The sequence below is a fragment of the Lissotriton vulgaris genome, unplaced genomic scaffold, assembly GCF_964263255.1.
Source record: "Lissotriton vulgaris unplaced genomic scaffold, aLisVul1.2 SCAFFOLD_2504, whole genome shotgun sequence".
Lineage (NCBI taxonomy): Eukaryota > Metazoa > Chordata > Amphibia > Caudata > Salamandridae > Lissotriton > Lissotriton vulgaris.
In genome coordinates this window covers 214,699-227,019 of record NW_028249494.1, presented here as the reverse complement: position 1 = coordinate 227,019, position 12,321 = coordinate 214,699, and the positions used below count along the sequence as shown (strand labels likewise).

General features: G+C 48.4%; 1 long non-coding RNA gene across 3 annotated transcripts in view; it reads right to left on the bottom strand.

The window, feature by feature from the left end:
* The window catches only part of LOC147663558 (uncharacterized), a 134,879-nt gene extending 123,134 nt beyond the window's left edge, over window positions 1-11,745 (bottom strand). The window contains exon 1 of one of the 3 annotated variants that reach the window (XR_015305293.1): window positions 11,242-11,745. This is a non-coding gene — a long non-coding RNA (uncharacterized LOC147663558). Of the gene's footprint in view, window positions 1-10,255; window positions 10,448-11,241 lie in introns of those variants that run through there. The other 2 variants (XR_015305295.1, XR_015305294.1) reach the window with 2 other exon arrangements.
* Window positions 11,746-12,321: the final 576 nt, after the last annotated feature.

Below are 12,321 nucleotides of genomic sequence, written 5' to 3'. Positions count from 1 at the left end.
CCAATTTTGGTCTGTTATTTGAAGGGAAACTTTCAAGGGCAAGGTTATGTAAGCACTGTGAGGGAGGAGGGATTCTCCACTTATGAGAGGATTGTGCTCCGTGCCCTGGGATTTACTCTAAACCCCTTTGAATAGCCATGTTTTAGTGCTGTCCTCAAAGATAAGTGATCTGGGGTTGAGTGCAGGAAGGGTGGGTGAGAAGTTTAGAGATCAGCAGTGTGGACATGCAAGCACGTGCCTTAATATATTCTCTTCTTGAAGAGGGGTTTCTTGATAGAGGTTGTTTTGCTGGATCTCAACATGTGGAAATGTTGATATTTTCTGAATTTAAACTGGAGGAACCAAGGTACTTTACCATGCTAAATTCAAGGTTTCATGCCTTGGGTAACTGGTGGCCAGTCTACGACTTGAGGGTTGGGGGGATGTTGTGTTGGAGGAGTCTGGCCCTGGCCCTCAGGATCCTTCAGAGTGTGTGTGTGAGGTATGCAGAGCAGCAGAAGAAGCTTGTGTAGTCACAGTCTAGTTGAGATAATGAGGACAACCATGGCCTGCAGGTTTTCAGGATTTGCCAAAAGAGGTGTGCGGAATAAAACATGGAAATGATAGAAACAAGCCCGGACTACTTCATTGATGTGGGGTCTAGTAAGATCACGATAGCTCATGCCCTTGATATTGGGTATTTTTTTGATAAGCCAAACAGTGAAGTCTAACTGTTGTGCCAGCTGACACACTATGACAGCCAAAGTAACTGTGGGTCTCATTTTACAAGCAGCATTGTCAGTAGAGCTGCCCAAGACGCTATGAGTTTTAATTTTTTTTTTATATAAATAGGGCATTCCTGCTGGGAGCACAGACCCATCTCTAATGACATTCATGAAGAGAATCCTGCCCCAGCTTAAAGGTTCCCACATTAACCGCTGCAAATAGACACAGCAACAGTGGGTAATTCAGGTGCCTACCAGGGTGGTATTCGGCTGGCGCTTTTTATTATGAGACAGACGATGCAGCAGTAAAATTAGATGAGGCAGGACAGACCGCCGGACTGATTTATGACTCTGTCTTCACTATTTAGGCACAGTAACCTACACATATTGGACCAACCTCCTTAAGCTCAAATGCGCCCAATGCATGCCGCGCAGCTGTGAATGCACATGGATGTGTGTCATGGCCGGTTGGAATTTAGCCCGGTAAAGGACTTTAGATTAAATGTAAGTGGCCGGTGATCTTAGGGGCATACCATGTGCCTCTCGGAGAAATGCATTAGGCTCTACACTGTAAGTGGGGTTAGACCATTAGTCCCACACCTACACTTGGCATATCAGACACTGTCATCAAGCACTGAGTTTTTTGTGAGGGAAGAGCATGGATGTCCAACCACAAAATGCCAGGTCGGGGGAAGTGACATCACACTTTGAACCATTGTGAAGACCCAGAGTGTACCCCTTATCCTATCCTAGCCCCGCAAAATCCTCCAATTAGCAGCTGATGACTAGTGGAAAGGAAGGGAGTGGAATATTCCTGCAGGTTGTCACTTCCTGTGTGACTTCTGAGACCATGGTTAGTAAAAAGGAAGCAAAAGCAGTGCCAGGCAGGGAGGCTGAAGGGCAAGCAAGGGGCGGCAGCTGCTACCCCTGGCTGCCCCTAAAACCTGTCTAATGGTTGGAGGACTGACATCTTATGGAGGTGGAAACTGCAGCCCCTTCATCCCATGTTGCATGGAAATAACATCTTTTTACCTTCCGATACTGGATGATGGTAGGTGGCTGCTAGCCTATGATAAGATGCACAGTACAGTGTGCCCGGGTTTCACTGACCTTTGTTTTGTCGGCAGCTATTCAGTATATATCAGTGGTCATCCTCAAAAACGACAAATTATATGTGTCTCTAACTGATCTCTTCTTGTTTATTCCTTGCACTCCCCTGCTTTCTTTCTTTCACGTGTTCTATTGTGCCCTTTCTTCTCTGCCTTGCCTCTGTTATTATTTGCATTGTAGTGTCTGGTCCTGGCATTGAATGAAATTTAAACAATACTATCTACTGCTTTGCAGGAGCGGCTCCTTCATTAGGGCGCTGGAGCGTCGCACCACTAATTGAAATGTCACCAGAAATTGCCCGAGACATGAAAAATAAAATGGTAATAACGTGAATTTATTACCATTTTATTTTTCACTAACCTGCATCCCAAGCCGAGTCCTAGGACGGGCAGCCACAGGGAGGAGTGGTGGGCTGGGCACTTAAGTTTAAAGTTTGCATGTCAATTTGGCCGGCTGTCTTGCTGGGTTGAGAGCATGCACAGGCATCCAGTGCTTTTCAGAACCCTGAGAAAGGCCGCTCCATCCCGTCCTGGTGCTTTTTTTCATGCTGGCTAAGAGCATGAGAACAGAGCTAGGATTGGTTAGGGAAGTTGGCTGGAGCCCACCCTGGAGCATAGAAGAAAACCAGGACCAGAGCAAGGACATGCAGCAAGGTAAGTGACTATTTTATTTACGTTTTTTAATGTATTTAATTACTATGCAGACCCGCTAGGATTTTGCAATTTTGCGATTTCGCGGTTTTCCGCAAAATCGGCACTTTTGTAAAAATGGTGGGTGTGTGGAAGGGGAGGCGGTGGTTAAGGAGCCTTCACCTGTGAGCTGCTTCCTCTAATCCATATCCCAGGTTGCCTATTCAAAGTGGAATACTCTGCTAAAACAGTTTCCATTGATTTAAGGCTGAAAATGAATGATTATGAGTAAAATAAAGGGCTGCAAAAATGCTGCTAAATGTCCATATTTGTGCCGCTAAATTTGCTAATCCATGCCGCTCTATCCTGGGGGTCTGACTATGGGCTAATGTGCACTAAATCTCCGACATACATTACATTACCCTTTTAAAGTTAAACATTTTAACTTTAAAACGATAAAGCAATGCATGCGGTCAAGTTAGTTAATGTCATTGCGCATGCATGCACACACCCATTTGCCCACCCCACCATTCTCCGTAGTTAGAAGCCACTACTGCTGTTGTGATGTCATGCCCATGGACATTGAAAGTGGTTGTGAATTACTGTGACATCACATCCTTGTGCAAACACTTTCCATTACTGCATCCTACACTGAGAACAAGAGCAGCACACTCTTCTTACGCCACTGAAGCCCATGGCCACACCTTACATTTTAATTCCCCATGTCTAAGATCCAAGGGAAACAGAGCATAATGAGTGGGTGACAGCTAGCTGTGGCTCCTTCAGACTAGGCAGCTTAGTTGGAGTCCTTTTATTGGGTATCAGCATAGCTGTAGCTCGTTCAAATTGAAAAGCTTGTTGGAGTGTTTTGATTGGGTATCAGCAGAGCTCGTTCACACTGGGCAGCTTAGTTGTAGTCATGTGACTGGGTATCACCAGAGCTGTTGTTCGTTTAAACTGGGCTGCTTAGTTGGAGTCATTTGATTGGGCCTCAGCAGAGCTGTAGCTCGTTCAGATTGGGTAGCTTAGTTGGAGTCATTTTATTGGGTATCAGCAGAGCTGTAGCTCGTTCAGACTGGGCAGCTTAGTGGAAGTCATTTACTGCTTCATTGCTCCATGTCCTAAACCAATGAGCGCAGGGAGAAGCATGATCTGTGTGTGCAATGGTGGGAGCCCAGAGAGTGGTGTGAGGAAAACATGAGGGCAAAATTGTGTGGGTAGAACGTGTGACGATTTGGGCCATTTTGAACCAGGTGTGTAAGTGTGCAAGCTATGCAGTTTGGTGTTACAGAAGGGGCTTACAACACATCCCATGCAAATGAAGCAAGAGCAAGTTTACATTACCGAACAATGGGGCCCATTAGGATGTTGGGCGGATCGCCACCACCATGCAGGCGGTGGCGATCCGCCCGACATCCGACCCCGTCTGCCACCTATTTCCCCCCGCCATATTACAATGGCGGGGGGACCGCGGCAGACGGAAACACCGTCCGCCGCTTTTCCGCCACGGTCGCCTTGCGGCCGGGGCAGAAAAGGGATCATATGGCTGGCGCCAGCCATATTAGGATGGCCTCATACAGATGCCTTTCCGTGGTGGCAATGCCGCCACGGAAAGGCATGCGGTCTTTACTTTGGGGGCCCCCTGCGGGCCCCCATGGTGAAGGCAAGAGGGGGGGTTCACACCCTGCATTTGCATACACAAAGCGGCAGGCACCTCTCGATGCCTGCCGCTTTGTGTATGCAAATGCATGGCTGCATTTTTAACATTGCAGCGGGCGGTGAATGTTAAAAATGCATGATGTGCCTGACAGTGTGGCGGGCGCATCATACTTGGCATGGCGGGACCGCCGCTCACGTCGCAGACGGTCCCGTTTTCCACAGGGATGGCGGGCGGGCAAAGTCCATCCGCCATCCTAATAGGCCATTAAGTCCAATCCAATGCAACTTAGGGGAAATCAGAAGAATTTAGATCACCCCGCAGGGGACATTACAGTGTGTGTTCACCGGGGGACAGAGCTTTCCACAGCCCCTAAGGCCCCCAGGACAGGTATACTGTAAATGACTGCCCTTCTCAAAACCAAGGTGAGAGGCCCTGGCACAAGGAACACCTATACAAAGGTGACAATAAATTACACCACTTCACCACCCACACATTCTCTCCCACCACACATAGGAAAGGCCAGATCATTGTGCAGAAAATACACCTCCATAGCGGATACTGATTAGATGGAGGGAGGGGGGTCAGGACAACAGCATCCCCACTACACTGCACCCTGCAGAGACAACCCAAACATGCACTAATTCCACATGGGTTTGGATAGTGAAACTGAAACCCAACACAAACTCTACCCTACACTCACTCATCTGGGCCAGGGCCGGTCTGTGGATGACCCTCCATGGTCAAACCCACAATCCCAGACAGGCTGTGCATTAAGAGGAGCTAAGAAGCTAAGTCCCTACTGAGCAGACACTGCATGCAAACAGAGTCAAAGAGCTAGGCAGCACAGCCCAGGCGTTGTACCCTCCCTCTGTGCCAGGAGTCCCCTGCAACAGCACGATGAAGAAGGCACTGTCAGGTACAGTGCTCGCCCATGACCCAGTGCTCCTCCATGGTAGGCCAAGTGGTCCCACCACACTCTCACCCAGTTGTAGATAAGCTTGCTGTGCCTTGCTAGTGTGCCAGGTGCTTTATTACGGTGTGCATCTGTGCAGCAGAGTAGTGTACTGCAACTGTAATACAGCGATGCTGTGTGATATGCTGCAAGCTCAAAGACTCAATGCAATAGAACCCTGGGCAGTTTTCAGTACTTATGGCCATGCAGGAGGTGAGAAGGGAGAGAGGAGATATCTGAGAGTTTGCTGTTCTGAATAATTCCCCCATAACTCCTCTTCTGCAGCCCTAGGCTACTAGATGTCGAGGGTCTGGTGGGGATTATGGGTATTCTAAATTTCATACCAAATTTTATGACATAAATATCTGGGGGACGGGCCGTAGCAGGCACCGGGCGTTTTCCCGGTGGGCCAGAAGGACGGGTCGATTTTGTACCAGTGCTGCAATATCGTCCCCCTGTAACAAAAGCAGCAGCAGTGCCTGACTCCCCCCCCCCCCCCTTCCCCGGCAGGTCCAACTTCATTGCCAGGGCTGGTTTGTGTTCTCAGTCCAGCCCTGATTCCCATCAACAACTATTGACTTCATTCTGAAGGCTTCTGGAAAACCCAATTTCGGTGCAAAGTGGAGTCTGAATCAGAATTACAACTTTTGCAGCAACGTCGTGCTGGCAGTGTGATACGCAATGAAAAGCACAATTTTACCTCTGCCGTCATAATGAGGACCTACATTTTTCAAACTATGGCTCTGACTATGACGAGGCAAACTGAGATTCACTCTCACATCTATGAAACATTAAGGATACCTCAGTGCATTCATCTGTTCACTCTCGGGGTCAGTGGTACTGTAACAATTCTCAGAGTGGGGATGCTCCCATCAAAGAAACATCTCTTAAGTCATAGAGATTCCTCACTTATTCAGCAGGAGAGTGGTACGGGGTGGTATGTAGCAGGTGGTGCATCTTGGCAGCACACTGTCACAAATATACTACTAAAGCATGGTGTCATGGTAGCACACTGTCATTTACAAAAAGCATATTTTCTATTGAGATGGGCATGGAGAAGAGTGGCTCAATGGTTAGAGCGGCAGACCTTGATGCAGAGCGCTGGCCAGGGACCAGGGTTCGATTCCCGCCTTGGCGGGATCGGGCTTAAATTCCTCTGACCGGATATTCTCGCCTCAGTGCCGAATCTAAGCATGGGCCCCATGCTGCAACTCTGGGCAATAGCTTGCTTAGTCTCCACAACGGCCCCCGATACACAAGGGATGCCTGATTTCACCATGGGATGCCCAGGAGTGGACACCTCACAAGGAAAACCCAGGAGTGGTTCCCTTGTGGTAGGAGTACAAGCGCCGGGATGCTTATGGGTTACTGTTCGCGCTATACAAATACAACACATTTACATAACGTTCATATTGACAGTATTACTAATACATAGTGCAAAAACAATAATTTGTAAAAAACGGGGTTCAGCAAATATTTATCATTTGCACGTGACCAAGAAAAATGCCTTTATTTGTATTGATCATTTTAAAATCTTTGTTTCCATCATACTTCATAATTACAAAAAAGGGGCTTCAATTGTGCTTTCCTAACTGTTGATATATTTTGAAATATGTGTGCATTTTAGAAACACACCGCCATACTATAAACTTTCTTTTCACGCACAGTACACCACAGCAACCACGCACAGTGCACCACAGCAACATTGTCAGATTGTTCACTTTACAAAATCCTTTTACTTTGCAGTCAGTGAAAGAAAAGTGAATACCAATATCCATGTTAAAAGATTGAACAGCAACTGTTCAGAAGACACAGCATTACATTTGATCTGCTTTTGAAAGCACAGCAAATCAGACAAGATTAAAACGAAGTTTACAGGCATCTTTATTGCTCATTCACCTTCTGAACTCCAGCATGGTTATTGTGGAGGTGCTGCAGCACCCCTCTTCTCCCCCCCCCACCCCCATAGCCCCCTGCAATCCTACTTCCAATGCCTGTTCACTGTTTTTCTTAACTCTCAAAAAACTATCTCCATATGTTTCTGTCTCCCTTCTCTTTTGCCCTCTCTTCCCTCACTGCTCACCTTCCCCCTCCTTTCTCTGCACCTCCTTTCCCATGGCTGCATGTACAGCTCTGTGTGTGGAGACACAGGCAGCTGCTCCTTTTCTTCGTCCCTGGGGTGGCTGCATGTGAGTCTGGATAGAGCAACTGGAGTGGATGCTTGTGAATCTGGATAGAAAAACAAGGCCTCTTTTGGCAAAAGGCACACCCCGAATGGGGCAACCATGCATTATGTGTGCCATGTTATGTTATGTTATGTTAGGCATTCTTGTATAGCGCTCGAATCACTGTGGGGCATCTTGGCGCTTAACTCAGAGTAACACCAGGGAAGGAACAGCTAGGACGGAGGGAACCTGAATACAGGAATGCCTTTAGATGTTACCTGAATACTCGTTAAGATGGAATCTCTCGCAGAGATTTTGGGAGGCTATTCCAGTATTTGGGGGCCAGGTAAGAAAAAGCCATGCCCCCTGACCTATGGAGTCTGGTACGGGGTAAATGAAGTAACTGACGCGAGCTAGACCTCAATGGACGGTTCGGCAGGAGCGGTTGGCATTTCCAGTGCAGCGGGCCAAAGAGCACCCCGGGTCAGGGGGCGTGGCCTGCCGCTTTGTTGTAGTGCTGGACTCATTGATATCTTGGGTTACACTATGTGGTGCAGCGTGGGGGTGTGATTTGGGTTCCGCATTCCTTTTAAAAATGGGCGAGATTGGGGTTTATCTGTTTTGGCCTTCACTGCTCGCCGACTCATCCCCTGATGCTGTACCACAGGGGGAAACCTGCAACCGACCTCACCTTCTTTCTTCAACCCACCAGACCCATGCGTTATGTGATTTCTTGGGTTTTGTCGATGTAGTTATAATCTTGCCTTTTATATTCAGGTTTGTGCCAGTTTTTCACTTGCCTTTTGTCGTATTGGGGCAGGGTGAGTTCATGGTTGGCAGGCATTTTAAGGTCATCCTTGATAGTCATTAAGTAATGCATTCATGATAACTTTGTCTGTGGTACCTCAAAGGGGTGTGCTTGCAGCATTTGATAGAGAATCTGCCAGTGGAAGAGTTAGGATGGTTACTTCCGTGGCCCCAGCCTAGCTCCACATGCACGGTGGCGCCTTTTGGTACATGGGTCCTTTGGGTATTGTAGATTTCAGCCTATGCCAGGAGATCAAGGTATGGCCCAGTTGTGCAGGCTGGCTCTAGACTGAGTGGAGGGGCACCTGAGGCGTAAGCACCCAGGGGCAAGCTGGCCTTCCATAAGTGGCTAAAGGATTCTCTAGTTTGGTCACAATAAGAGAGTCTTAGTAAGAGATGCTCAGAGCAGTTCCATATACTGAGTGGGTCCTAGAAAGGGGAGGGGTGTTCTGGGGCGAGTCAACCAGAAGCTCACTGAAATCGAATTCATTAGGTGGTAGATTGGCTCGGTGACTCGATGTTTATCTGACTCTGTTAAACACCTACATGGATGTAAACTCATGTAAACAGTTTTGTTTTTATGACATGCTGTCGAATAAAGCTTTGAAATTGATTGTAAACAGTTTTGAAGTTTTTGCTGTGATTTTTCTGACTTTTGCTTGACTGTTGCTTGTGTATTTAATGTTTTTTAGAATAAAATATAGCATGAGATGTTAACAAATCTCTAACCAAAGAACAAAGTGAGGTCTCAGGCTGGGTTATTTGGGGTGGAGACCATGTGAGGTGTGGGGGTACTGCACTTGGGGTCATCAGGCTTGGCTGGAGGGAATCTACGTGTCACACCTACTTTTAGAGAGTGTGACAAAATCTCTGAAAAAGTCAATATGTATTTTATACTATGTGCAGCTTTATTGACATGGAATACTTCAATTCATCACCTACAAGGCGTCTATCACAGACCCCAGGTGAAGAGTCGTCCTGACAACTGCTTTACACCTTTGAAGGTAAAGAATCTGCATAAACTTTCACTGCTTCTCAGTGAGTGTTGTGCAGTCAGTAGTATACATCGCTTAATTTGTTAAAAAAAATAAGTGCCAGGGCTCTCATCAGGAGGCCACTGCAGCTTGCATCAGACATTGTCCCTGCCATGCTGCCAATGATAGTAACAACACAACTATTAACAATCATACTCTGACAATTGCGACTATTTGGACTATTCCAGAACCCCAAAGCTACAAGAATGGCTTGGGTGTCAGGTAATAGTCTGTTTTAATGTTTATTGAATTAATCATTGACTGTTGTTGCGGTCATCTCTAAATTAGCCAGACAATGCTACCTTGTGGCAAACTGTCACAAGCGTTGGTGTTGACAATTAAGTGCTGGTGTCGAGCACTGGAAACTACCAGCACAAATTAAGCACTGGTTGTACACTGTGCATAGACATTCAGCTCAACTAAGTTCATGGTAGGCCCAGCTGTTGGCTGATTCGTGTTGTGAGAGGAACATACAGCAAAATCTATATTTCAGCTAACAGCGCCAAGCATGCTGGGACTTGCAGTCCCCTAGTCATAATGGGAAACAGGGAAACTACAACTATCATCATGGTTAGTGGTGTTGCTCCAAAAACCAGGACTACCGAAAGTCAACTACACACCAGGGAGCAGTTGACAGCCATGGGTAGTACTCTTTCTCTCCAAAGAAATCTGCGTAGGAAGAAGTACCAGGTCCATGTTGGTGCTACAATCTGGAACGCGCTCCTCATTTTTTGTACCATCTCCACACTACAACCACTTCACAAAAATAACACAAACATATGTTTTTGTTCGCACGTCTTCGCATACAATGGCCCGTCCACATATACCCCAGAGTACGGGTATTATACCCGTACTCTGCATGCCCTGCAATCTAGGGTAACCAACCGAGCATAAGTGCTACTAGATTGTGCCATTCTTTGAATCCACGCCATATGAAATTAATACAAACTGACAGTGTACGGCTTCTAGGCACTTTGCCAACAACACAAATAACCAGCCAAGAGCAGCACGTTTTCTTTCCCAGACAGGTGGTAGTGCAGGAGACCATACGAGCTAATAGGACTGACTCGTCAACATTTACAAAGTAAGAGACTGAACTTCCCTCGATTTATTTTCCACAGGAATAAAGCACTGCAAACGCTGCCCACAAATCCCCCTCCCACTGCCCCCCTTCCACCCAGCTCCAAACCTCACCAGGAATGCGCTCCTCTCCACGCTGTATTAGGTTGCACTTGTTTCCCCGGGTAAACAAATTGTGCTAAATACAGTGCTTACCAGGCGCTTCCTGCAGGAATGCACTGGCGACCCGAAAAACAGAAACAGAAATTAGAGATTTATTTGGTTCTGGGGATTAGAGGTCGGGGAAAATATACTGTAAAAAGAGGCAAAATGGAAACGTGCTGGCTCGGGCTTGATGTAAATAGAGCCGTGGAGGCGGCCTGCCCGCTGCCTGGGTTAATGATTGGCAGACACACACCCTGCACAGTGTGTGCTGCTCCTGTGTGACAGCCCCTGCGCCAGCCACAGGAGCCCAGTCAACAAACCAACGCCTGGCACTGAGCAATGCAGTTTCAAAAGAAACCCTTCCTTGTATTCAGGCGCGCTGCAATGTTATTTAAAAGAAACTGCCTGAACTCCGTTCATTTTCTGGTGTTTCTTGCGGAGTCTCAGTGCCACATCCTGGTATTTTACACCAAACACTGGTAACGTCTCACGCGCCGCTTTCCACGGTCATCCACAGCAGCATTTCCATGTGAGGTGTCAAGCAACAAGTGGCCATAAATTATATAAACGCACGCAGGTGTCTTTGTGCTATTTGACATGTGTTCGCCGCATAGCGCTCTCACGCACACACGTGTCCTTCAAAACACTAGCTCCTTCGAGGAGCTCCGTGCTAGTGAACACGCTGCCTCTGTATAGCCAGAACATTAGAGTAAAAGATGCGTACCTTTAATACATTATTATCCCAAAGTATTTTAAAAGTCCATTCATCTAAGTGCGTTTCGAGGTGGCATCAAATGTACAGGTCCCTCTCTGTGCCCACACAGCACTGTGTGTGGTATTTGAAATCTTGGGGGTTGGGGGATTAGTCCTGATCCCGTACATACTTCACATTACCCCCCTCCCCGGCAGTGCCCTGTGCCCGGAGCTCCTGTGCCCCCTTCCCGAGTGCCACTTACCCGCGCTGTCACCTGGGCACCTCCTGCCGCCCTGCACGCGCTCCTGCTGGGAGTGAATGAATAGGTGTCGGCGCTGCCGAGCCCCGGCCGCTCTCAGGCAGGCAGCGCTGGAGATGATGAGGACGTCCTGGCGGACTCCGAGGAACAAAAGCCCCCGGGCGAGGAGGCAGCGGCTTCAGCTCCGGTCTCCTCCTGGCTGCTGGCTAAGTGAGGGGTAGCGCCTGCTCCCGCGCGCTGAGAGTGAGTGAGTGGCTGTGAGGGGGAGCCCGGGAGTGTGGTGGCAGGGGAGGAATGTTACTGTCCAAAAATAACACTCATGAAATAACGTGGGGGACCCGTCCCCCTCCTCCCTGCCCCTTATCACGTGCGCCGGGACGTCTGTCTGACTGTCTGTCTGTCCGGGGTTTGATCTCCACGGCGGAGGTAGGGCGCATTCCGCTGGGACCCCGGGAGCCCCCTGCTTGTTCAGCTGCAGCCTGGCTGTGTGTGTGTGTGTGAGCGCCGGGACTGACCTACACGCACATCCCGGGCGCGCGGGCACCGTGTGTAACTTCCCTCAGTGTGCCAGGGAGGACATTCAATCCTTCCTTGATCCGGCTCTTACCTGCCGGCACGAGGGGAGAGGCTGCCAGGTGTGCACGCGAGCAGGTAATGGCGCAGTGCAGGAGATTAAAAGCAAGCAGTGTGACCTGGGAACTACAGAGGCATGGATGGAAGCTCAGAGTGCCAGGGAGGGCTGCCCCTCTCGGCCAAAGCCCTGTCTCATTTACCTCCTTTCTTCCCCTCCCAAACTGTTCCCAAGCCTCGGCTTCTCTGAAGCTGCCAGGGCCACACAGGCTTTCTGCCAACCTCCATCTCCGGGGTTTCCCCAGAACAGTTCCTCGGTGGTTGACACATTAGTTCATGCTTTAGAAATACCAAAACATACCTATGTTGGCATTTCCCAAGAGGCTGTAAGACAGGGAGCCACTTTCTGAGGAACAGAGGCTGCCAGGGCCCAAGATGACCCAATTGCCCTACTCCAGTTGCCACCCCCTGCCGTGTGGGGCGGGTTTGAACTTTTTTTGCTAGGACTGATTT